The 12172-nt window shown below is 34.1% G+C and overlaps 1 long non-coding RNA gene across 1 annotated transcript; it reads right to left on the reverse strand.

The window, feature by feature from the left end:
* Positions 1-203: 203 nt before the first annotated feature.
* Positions 204-2925, reverse strand: LOC104218609 (uncharacterized). The gene is made up of 4 exons (XR_709032.2): positions 2691-2925; positions 1912-2014; positions 1506-1651; positions 204-649 (listed from the first exon to the last, which is right to left on the reverse strand). It is a non-coding gene; the product is annotated as an uncharacterized lncRNA (long non-coding RNA).
* Positions 2926-12172: the final 9247 nt, after the last annotated feature.

Here is a 12172-nt window from a genome sequence, read left to right on the forward strand (position 1 = left end):
ATTTTGGTTCAAGTCTACCGACGGACACCCTCGCTAATTAAGAATTCTGGATTGAAAATGAATAATTGTTCTGACGGACTCTATCGGTAAGTCCGTCGGTAAATCTGGTACATTTTTGGCAGGCAATGCCTATTTTTTGTTGCACCACCTACCAGCTAGAATATTACAATACAAATTGAAATGCAACCACAATAAAACTCAACTTAACAACAACAAAACTTTATAAACTATCCAAACATCCAAATTATCCCGTCAAACATCCAAACATCCAAATTATCCCATCAAACATCAAAATTATCCAACCAAACATCAAAATATAACATTCAATGTTAACATCCAACTAAACAACAATCCAACCAAACATAAAATCACTCATCTTTGGATTCCCCCTCATCCTCTTCATCATTTGTATTATTTCTATCACTTTCATCCTCTTCATAAATGTGGCTTTTTGGCGGAGAGCGGGGCATGCCAATTAAGTGGTTCACTTGAGCCTTGAGGGAGTCGATGTCATTCCTAAGTGCGTCTCTAATCTTCTCTTCACGCTTTCTTTTTTCTCGTTCATCCGCATAGTTCCTAGAAAGTTGTTGAATCGTTCACCGCATCTCCTCAAGGTCCTCATTTTGCACGGTGGCGGATGTCCCAATACCTTGTTATCCACAAAAGAGAAGTGAAAAAAATACACGACGAGTTAGAATTGAATAATTCGGCACCTAACTTCATAAACTTCAACTAAGGAACATCGACTACCATACATACCATGAAGTAGAAAACTTCGGCTAAATTTTGAACAACATATTACTTTCACTAGATATAGGGATACTCTTAATATGTGAGGCCTTTTGAGGAAAATTGTGCGGACTTTGCCCAAATTAAAACGGACAATATCACAGATCTTTGAAGTTAGTCCTCAAAGTTAAATGTACTTTATACCGCTTCTCTTATATTGCCATAGTTTTTCTTTAATATTCTAATAACTTCAGCAATTATTAGAGTGACTGATCCTTTTTTATTATCTTAACTAATAAAATAGAGTAAATTCCACAATACTTGTGGACAAAAACCTCATCACAAGTCAAGAATTTAGTGCCGAAAAGTAGGCATTTAAATGTTAGTTTAAAAAGGCCATCAAAGGTTAGCTACCTAACGTAAAATATTATGCCAATTAAATGCAATTACTCTAATTCCCTCAACTTTAAGGTCAAGACTAGATCAGGAAAATTTGGCACAAGTTTTGAATCAGTTTCTAGGAGATAGAATCAGATTTCCAAAAATCTTGACACTTGCAAAACTAGGATATAAGGAAACTTTTTTCTGAGATCTATCATACATACATACATATCTTGCATCCAACCAAAAAGTAGCAACAACACAAAATGTGGTGGTGCAGGCAATGGTGGAAGTATCAATGGCAAAAGTAACAAAAGTAGCCTGAAACGGCCCCAAAAATAACCCCCGAAACACAGCTAACAAAAAGAAGAGCTTATTAACCAAAAAGTATATACCTTGTAGTCCACACGCGAGGGGATGATAATTGCGCTAGGAGGAAAGGCCGTATGCTCTACCCTTATACACGCCTCCAACCACGTTCATCTCTTAAACCCCGCCGATTAGGAAGATTCCTATTGTACATCCACATACGATGTTCCATCTACATATACAAACAACAAATTTATTATTATTACTCATTTAATAAAGAAACATAGTTATTCTAAGCTAAATAGAAGATTGTTGATTAGATTTATCATGTCATGGTTGTAAAGTAAAGGGAAAAAGGATATGATCCAAATTATCATGAGACAAATTAATTATCCATACGGAGTATAGATATCACTGGATAAATATTTCATAGACAATTCACATTATCTCATAGAAACCAGAAAAAAATATTAGCGGTCTTCAAGAACCAACCTCGGTCAACAACACATCGCAAGAGATGAGACCCTCGAATTGCTTCTAGGAAGTGCCCCCTGGGATTCCAACTCGCTTATAATTCCTTGCACAACCTGTATTTCTACAAATAAAAAGAAAATGAAGTAAATTAGACACAAACAAAAAATAAGCTGAATACTCTTGAAAAACCAAGGATTATTAGCCTTGCAAAATGTAGTTGCAATTATTAGAAACCATAAAAACATTGGAACCGTGAACAATTAAAAGGGTAAAAAGAACCAAAGAAACTACTAGCATTTTCTTTATTTGTTTATTCTGCATTAGCATATCTAGTTAATCAAATTAGAGTTCTCTCATATCTTAGAATACGATGCTAAAAAGATGCTTAAATGTAATTTGGGAGGGTTGGAGAAAGCCAGTCTGTTTGATTTAAGAGCGTTATCAACTTAAATAAATCATGACTAAAATTATCATAAATATTAGTAGCAGATGGAATATAACTTCCATATATGCATATACAACATACATTCAAGAGTGAAATATTTATAATCAACATACATTCAAGAAAAAGAAGAAGCTTGTTCAACCTTTTGCTAGGATGAAACTTGACTTCAAGGATTAAGCTGCATAAAAATAGAGTAGCTTACTCTAAACAACCTTATAAGTTTACTCTATACAACCTTAAGATCACTTCTGACCTCAAACCACCCCCAAAAACGACCTCAATGACCCCCAAATAGTGAACTCAAATCACCCCCAAAAACGACCTCAATGACCAACGATGGAAGAAACCTTACCGGATATGGAGAGGAGTCTGAGTGCCGACGATGGACGCTGGATTACCGACGACGACGACGACGACTATGACGATGGCCGCTTGGATTGAGTGCCGACGACGACGATGGCCGCTTGGATTGAGTGCCGACGACGCCGGTGAAGCGGGGATTTGCCCTAGAAGCAGTGAGGCGGAGAAAGAGAATTGAGTAAAAATTCTAAGTTAGGGCTTTTGCTGAGAAAGGCGTGTTTAATGGTAGGGGAAAAAAATAAAAGTTAAAAACTTGTATTTTAACTTATAACCTTTCGTCCTTATTTGTTAACCAAATTAATTAGCAAACATGTAACTATATAAACCAAAATTAATGACCCATAATTTTGTTGTAATTATTAATTTATAAGCTAATTAATTATTATTGATACACTTCCACGTATTATAACTATCAATTTACAATGGAATCGAACATAACATTACTTAAGGATACTAGTTAATTAATTATTAATATTAATTAACGTGCAACTAATATATTTCTACTTACTTTAGTTATCAATTTAAGATAATTAAATAATCACCAAGATTTTTCACGTATATCACTAATAAACTTCTATTTAGTGTATAATTAACAATGTATAGGTTAGTGAATCGCTAACATTACTTAAGAATATATCCTTAGTGAGTACACACTTCTACTTAGTGTAATTGTCAATATCTATAAGCTAATTATAACTATTACACTTCTATACTTAATGTAATTATCAATGGATTGCCTAATAAATTATTACTATTAATTAACGATATTGTTAATATAGAAAAGTTCCAAATATACCCTTATACTATACGAAATTGAACACATTTATCCTTCGTTAATACTTTAACCCATATATGCCCTTACCGTCACATAGTTGGTCATATATACCCTTTTTTAAACGAAATTCACCCAGACTAATTAGTTCTTTCGTTAATTGTACTAAAATATATTACAAATATTATTTCCTTTTTATTAGTACTTTTTTTTCTTTACCTTTCTTTTTTCTTCTCTTTTTTCTTTTTTCTTTCTCCCATGTACGAGTTCCTCCATTGCTGATGCCTTTTCCATTTTCGTCACCAATTTAACTTGACAAAAATCATAAATTCCTGCTAATTTTACTATCACAAACCTCATAGGTACTTTTGATCTGAAGGAGATAAAAGTTATCGGAGAAATTTTTGCGGTGGTGTTAATTGGGTGAAGGTAGAATATGATTATTCAGATTTTGAAGGGCTTGTTCCCTTTAGATCTGAAGCTCTACGGTGAACAACACCTTCAAAATCTGAATAACCATATCCTACATTCACCAAATTAACACCATCGAAAAAATTTCTCCAACAATTTTCATCTCCTTCTTTTTAGAAGAACCAGAGCCTTCTTGCTTGGAAGGTTTTAGTGGTGTAGGTTTGATTTTTAGGAATAAAATCACGTAAAATTGGTGACGGAAATGGAGAAGGCATCAACAATGGAGGAAATCGGATATGGGAGAAATAAAAAGGAAAAAAAGAAAAGAAAAGAAAAAACAATCACTAATATTTCTCACAAATAGCATTAATACACATCCATTTAATGCATAATTATCAAAGTATAGGCTAATCAATCACTAACATTACTTATATAAGGATGCCATTAGTTCACTAACACTTAGTGTTATTTTCAATATATACAGGCTAATCAATCACCAACATTACTTACAAATATATTATTATTACAATTATACATAGTGTAATTCTCAATGTATAAGTTAATCAATCAATAATAGTTCTTAAGAATACTATTAATATATGGGCTAATCAATCATCAATATCACTTAAGGATACCACTAATACACATCTACTTTCTGTAAATATCCATTTATAAGCTAATCAATCGCTAACATTTCTTAGTGATATATTTCTAATACACTTCTGTTGAGTGTGAAAACTAAGAATACTACTAATACACTCTCTCTTTCTCTCTCTCTCTCTATATATATATATATATATATATATATATATATATATATATAGAGAGAGAGAGAGAGAGAGAGAGAGAGAGAGAGAGTAAAAGTGTATTATATATATAACCAAATTAATCGCTAACATTTCTCAGGTATAAGCTAATCAATTAGTAATAGTTCTTAAGACTATTACTGATAAGCTTTTACTTAATCAGTATAATTACTAATAGATAGGCTAATCAATCATTAACATTACTTAAGTATACCACTAATATGCATCTGCTTTATGTAATTATCAATTTATAAGGTAATCAATCGCTAACATTTCTTACTGATATTACTAATACACTCCTACTTAGTGTAATTCTTAATGCATAAGCTAATGAATCAGTAATAGTTTTTAAGACTATACTAATACATACTTAATTAGTATAATTATCAACGTATAGGCTAATAAATCACTAGCGTTACTTCAGAATACTACTAATATTACTTAACGATACTACTAATAAACCTCCACTTACTTTAATTATCAAACTAAAGATAAACAATCACAAATATTTCTCACAAACATCATTAATACACTTTCATTTAGTGTATAATTATCAATGTATCGTCTAATCAATCACTAATGTTACTTATATAAGAATACCATTAGTTCACTAATTGTTAACGTTACTTAAGGACACCATGCATTAATACACTTCTATTTACAGTAATTATCGATTTACAAGATAAACTATCACTAATATTTCTTACGGAAATGACTAATACACTTCTTCTTAGTGTGTAATTATTAATGTATAGGTTAATCTATATAGTTAAGGATACTACAAATTCACTTTTACTTTGCGTGATTATAAATTACTAAGCTAATTGCCACTAATATATTTTTAGGTAGTGTATTACCTCCACTTAGCTAATTGCCACTAATATAATTAAGTAAATACTTATCGAGGGGCTTACCGACAGCCTCCTTCGGTATTGTGTAGTAAAAAATACAAAATAATTTTCTATAAGATTATATATTTAAATTACCGACGGAAGTCCATCGGTACTGTAAGAACAAAATTTAAATTATTATATAAATGCAGTAGGATTGACTACGTCGATAACTTTATTTTCTTTTTCATTTATTTTTTTTAAAAGTACTGAGAGACACTGTCGGTACCTAAAAAAATAATTCAAAAATATAAATACAAAATGTTCCGAGGGAGTCCGTCGGTACAACCATTTAAAGTTTGACCGGTCAAAATATCATTATTTACTGACGGAAGTCCGTCGGTTCTTTTTTAAAAAAATTAGAAATTAAAACGTTCAAAAGCACCGAGAGACTCCGTCGGAAAGTCCTTCGAAATACCGATGAAAAAAAGTCTGTCGGTACTGTTGCGTCGGTAAACAAATGTTTTTTAGTAGTGAACGGAGAAGGGTCAAAAATATCTTTTTACTATACAAAAAGGATCATTTATACCCCTCGTTATACTATCAGTCCACGATTGTTCCCGACGTTATAGAATTAGTACAAAAATATCCCTCTGCCGTTAGGTGTTAGGGTGCTCCACCATGACAAATATCATCTCATATGGCCTGACATTTTGCTAAGGTGATGCCCCGTTCTATGTCAATAAAGAATATTCTATCTTCTCATTTTTTTTTTCTTTTTTACGTATCTTACGAAATTTTTCTTCCAATACGGAAATCCTTGCAATTTTCTAATGCATGGTTGGTTGGTTGTGAAGCCAAATGCTATAGGCTCTTCTAGATTCTTAATTCGTGGCTCCTTGTATGTCTCGAATATTCTGTCCTCTTTTGTCTGTTGAAAGTTGGATTCTGTGTCTTCGAATTATCGTAATAGTTGTGGCCTCTAGGGACAATTAGGTCCATATATCACAACAGTTTAGGCGGTGGTTGTCTGACTCCATTTTCTTCAGTTGGTGTTATGGACTACAGAACTTTAATAGTAAGACATACATACGTATAGTGGATTGTTATTGGTTTTGTATAGTGGCAGTGGCATATATGTGATGCCAAATTCATACGTATATACTAGGAGAATAATATTGGAATACTTTCCACCACTGCATGACAGTCAAAACTTACAGTTCGGTTTAATTTAAAGGATTGTTATTGGTTTTCCAAAATTGCACTGCCATGTGATGCAGTATTCATATGTATAGATACTGCAAGAATAATGTTGGAATATTATCCACACACCAATGACAGTGGAAGCTCATAGTTTGGCTTAATAAGGATTACTATTGGTTATGTTGCTCGGACTCTTGTTTACGGATACATATTCCATGCAATTGCGAGAAAATATTTGATATGACATGTCAATTTTAATTGCAAGAAATTATTTAATATGACATATCGATTTTTTTGCTAATTTTTAATTTACACGTACATTTTCATACTTGTTGAATAAAAATATCTCAAAGCAAATGAAGAATCTGAGCAGACGTAGGTTATTAGTTATCGAAAAACGGCACTGGCATTTGATGCAAAGTTTATATGTATAGACTACCGGAATAATACAATGTTGGACTGCTATCCGCCATTGGCAGTTGAAACTTAGAGTTTGGTTTTCTTGTAGATATTCCAACAAACTTGTCTCTTTGTTGGAATTTTCCAGATGTTTGCAGAATAACTCGTTTGTTGGATAATTCTTGAAAATGGCAAAAAAACAGTAGATCTCTGCGTTGATTAGGGAGAAAAAAATTGACAAAAAAAATTCGCAGTCCTCCTATTGCATGGTAGGTGGTACATTGCATCTAGCCACATATCTTAAAATACCCCTACGCCGGTAAAATCAGAATTTAAATTTAATAGGTTCAGTTTTTAAGATTTTTAATATTGCACTCATTATATTATTAAAATTATAGGTTTAAATCTAATACTTGTTAAAATTTTAATAGATTTTTACATATAATTCATACTCCGCATCAAACCGTGGCCGAAAGGCTACATCCGCCCCCACTTACATCTGTTCAATTCTTTTGGAAATATGCTCGTTGCTGTATTCATCTTCTTCTTTTTTCATCTTAGATTATTTCAAACTTTCGTAAGTCCTAAAAATATTTCAACATAATTAACATTGTGCATGGATTTTATTAAAAATATAGTAATAAAAGAATAAATTGTAACGGTTAGAGTTTAGAGTACTTAATGTCATGAGACGTTGTTCTATCACGCACATATGAAGGCGGCAAAGGTCTTGAGAAAAATAATGAACTAATGGTTGAAGCTTAATTTGATGTAAACAACTTATATCAAAGTCCTGGTTTATATTGTTTACTCGTAATTAACGGTACAATTGAAGTTGTACGTGATTTATTGACAAGTGAATCAATTTGATCCCAAAATAATAAATAAATTAAACAAGAATGTAAGACTTAACGTTGAAATCGAGATAAGACAATAAAAATCTTGGTTCCGGAAGCAGAGTTTTCGGAGGCAGTAGTAACGACATTAATAAGCAAGAAGATAAAATATTATTGAGCTTTGAACAGTATATCATATAAGCTTGTCAAAAAATTCTCCCCTACAATGGTTGTTGGAATCCCTATTTATAGTAGTACATAGGGAACAAGGTCCTAAGATCAAGGCCCTCTTAAATAATAATTATGCAGACCATTGAAGAATGTGTAACGGCAAACTATGAATGTCATATTCTCTATAACGGACTACGTACTTAATGCTATGAAATATTCTCAATTAAATGTTACCGGGTGACAGTCATTTATTTTGCCTTTATAAACATCATTCCCTTCGGGAATAAACGAGATTGTTGCCTTTGGACCTAGTTGCTTTCTGCCTTCGGCTCCCCGTGTCCCTTTATTATGCGAGCATCTAATATGAACATATTTTACCCTATACAGATAGTCCCCCTGCTTTTTGATGGCACATCTTTGTGTTACCAGGAAGTTAGTGAAGATACCTTTCTTGGCGGGAAATTTTCTGACCTCCTCTGAAAAGTTTCTGACAGTTGATTAGACACACATCTCTGCGCATCTAATGTCCCGAACACGCATCATCCCATTATTCAGCAACATTTTTGCCGGTTCTCGAGGTAATCGTGGCCACGATTTTAGCCGCCTATTCCTTTACTTATACGCATCACTCTTCCCCTTTTCCACTTTATAATTCTCTAAACTCTCTTACACTCTCTTTACTCAACTCACACTTGTTTTCAACTCCCTCTAATCTTCTTCTTCAAAGAAAAAACCCTTTCTCCCTTCTGATAATAATGGCCTCCTCTTCCAGAAATCTCAGTGCTTCAAAGCACAAAGAAAGTACTGATGATGTTGCTCCTCCCACGGTAAGTGATCGGCTCCAACCTTGCATCAATATATAATGGCGAGGAGTGGTCGATGCAGCTTTTACCCGAAAGTTCGGGATCGATTTCCATAGGGAGTTAATATTGGTTAGGAGCTGGGTTTCTAACTAATCTAGCTATACGTGTTGCTTTAATTGCACTTCTAACCATACTTGGATTTGTTTCTATTCTACTTTTAATGCAATTGATTGCTGCAAATAATATAAGTACAATATTTTTGTAAGAGTTTTCTCAATTGATAAAAAGCATTAGGGAAGTGACTTACACCTAGGAAAGTATCTAATGAGATCTAAAATTTAGGACAAGCTTGTTATATTTGGGACCGTGATATAACTTTTACACATAATTACTCACTCTATACCTCTCGGTAGTTTGAGTGACTTTGCCCTAATTGGCTTTCTCAAGCCTAATTGGGTGTTCAAACAATGCAAGTAAAATTGGCTCAAGTTGGGTATTATTATCTCTAGGTTTAACCCTTTAATTGGGACTATCAATCTCTTGAATGCACTTCAATTCCTTGTTAGCCTAATTTTCCTAGACTTAGTCCGTCTTTCTCAAGAAGTCTAAGTCATAAAGGCACGAATCAATGTTTTCAACCACCAATTCTACAATTAAAGCATGAATCAAGCTAAATGTCACTAACCCATAAATAATTAAGCCCTAAAATTGAAGACCCGTTAAATACCCACACTAGGGTTGTGTCATAACCTTAGCTAATGGGTTTATCTACTCATAATCAAGATAGAAATCAAAGATGCAGATGAAACATAAGCCATAAAAGTTGATTACAAGAATAAAAATCAAAGAATATAAGCTAAAGCTGCTCTAAAATTACTCTAATGGTAAAGTACGGTTGTTCACGAGCTCCCTGATACAAAAGATAACCTAAAAATGTGAAAAAGATCTATTTATACACAGTTGAAATTACTGGACAAAAAAACCCCTACGGAGGTTCCGTTGTCAGTGAAATAATGGGTGCCTCAGTGCATAGACATTCGCGGCCACACAAAAACAAGCGCGGACCGCGTTTCTTCAACTTTGTGCTTGGTTTGGACTTGGTTTTGCGGACAGCGTAAAAGTCACCGCCTCCGCGTTAGCATCAACCACGGCCGAGTAATTTGGACGTGGAGCGCACTGCTCAGTCAAGCTCAACTTGCAGAGTCTCTGAACCTCAATCAACGCTCTCAGCGAAAATACCACCGCGACCACATTAGGTATTCCGTGGCCGCGCTTTTTCACCATGGTCACTATTGTACCCCAAAACATCTTCTCTAAATCTCACTTTTGTGGATCACGTAATTATGGTCGCTTCAGCGGTGGACCTTATGTGGCCGCTCTTTTCCATCGCGGTCAGCGCTTCAGTCTCAACTTTGAACTTGTGCAAATTTAACTCCTTCATAAGTTGATTATGACTTTCTTGCTTCATTTTGACCAAACCCCACAGACAAGCACAATAAGCCAATTTCGGGAATATTTTTACATATTTTTAATTCAAAACCTAAGCAAAAGAGAGCATAAGATAGGCTAGAATCCATAATTATCAACTCCCCCAAACTTAAGCTTTTGCTTGTCCTTAGGAAAAAAAGTAATTCCTACCTCCACAAGATAAAAGAAAGGAAAATTTCAGATGTTCTAAGGTGACTTTATCAAGCATCAATTGGGACTAACAATTATCCTCGACACAAATGTATTATCAACAACACATAGCCTTTTTAGCACCATGGCTCTAGTGAGACACAAGAGCATCAAGAGTTGACTTAACTCATCAAGGAAGCTTGCTCTACTATGTAGGTCATTGTGGAACCCAAACTCTTTATCCTCTACTCTCCATAAGCAAATCTCACTTTAGGTTATAGTACTCAGAACAAAAATTGTGGAAAAGTACACTCATCTCTCTCAAAGGAAGGTCACAAGTCCAACTCTAAGTACCATAAGCTTGCCCTTTATGTGAATCACTACTAATGTAAGCTCACTCGACTCGAAATCATATAGGGCTTTTGCAGGAATGTAATGAAATCTTTTGGTTCAAGGTAGGATATATCGGTCTATGAAGGTTTCATCTTTCCTTAAGCACTTCATTTCTCATTTCGACTTACACTTTCTTGACTCTTTGAGTTATTTTCTTCTTCCTTAGAGGACTAAAGAGACACACTGTCACTCTTTCTTATTCATGACAATCATTTTTCTCCTTTCTAAACATTCCAAGCCTTTCATCATTGCTTTTATTGAATCCCTTCATTTTTCTATATTATTCCCTTTCTTTTTGACTTGTTGGCTTTTCTTTCTTTTTCTTTTGCCTTCCCTTTTCTTCATTTTGTACCTTTTATCACTTTTTCATTCCTCGTTTCTCCCCACAAACTTATGTTTTTTCCAATTGTGCCAAGGAAAGATCAGGTTCCAAGGGAGGGTCATTTTAAAACGGATAAAGGCTTGTATCATGGTTATTGAAAGAACAAGGGCTTCAGTTCAACGGGGTTGACTAGGTATATCATATTTGGTGGGCTATGGATTATTTCAAGTTTCAATTTGGATCAAGGAGAGCCTATAATCATTTCTCAAGTCGAGCTACACTTTGAATTTCGCCTAGACAAATATTCAGGGCAAGTTCTAGACTTATTGGCACGGGACTTGGCCTTGCAAATCAATACCTCACCTCACAAGCTGTTGGATTGCTAAAGAGAATAGATTCAAGGGCCAACAACAACCCTAGCTAAGATTTAGCAACACAAATGGCTCTAAAAAACCACTCGATGATTGTTTAGTCAACATAAGAGGCTAAAGGTCACAACTAGCACCATTATTTGCAAATCAACTTGTTTCTAACCATAAGGTCAAAGGTAAATGTGCTAGGCCCAAGTGAAGCTTTGCCTGAGACACTTTTATTCATTACTACTATTTACACAAAAACATAAAGAAAACGGAGTCAAACCCTTAAGAAGGTTGTCATGCCATCTATCATCGGGAAGAGACCCGGTTCACACAAATTCCTCCTTTGGAAAGAACTGTGGCATTACGAAAACCAAAGGCTTATTGATCACGAAAACTTGTAAAAGTAAGAAACTACAAATTAAAAAAGAAACTACTAAATGAAATAAGAAGCTACACTATTAATGAAAATTTCAAAAGAAGTTATAAAGTAAACTACGGAAAGTAAACTGAATATGTACAATAGAAGATTAAGACGAATATACATAAAATGGG

The sequence above is a fragment of the Nicotiana sylvestris genome, chromosome 1 (genome assembly GCF_000393655.2).
Source record: "Nicotiana sylvestris chromosome 1, ASM39365v2, whole genome shotgun sequence".
NCBI classification, from domain to species: Eukaryota; Viridiplantae; Streptophyta; class Magnoliopsida; order Solanales; family Solanaceae; genus Nicotiana; species Nicotiana sylvestris.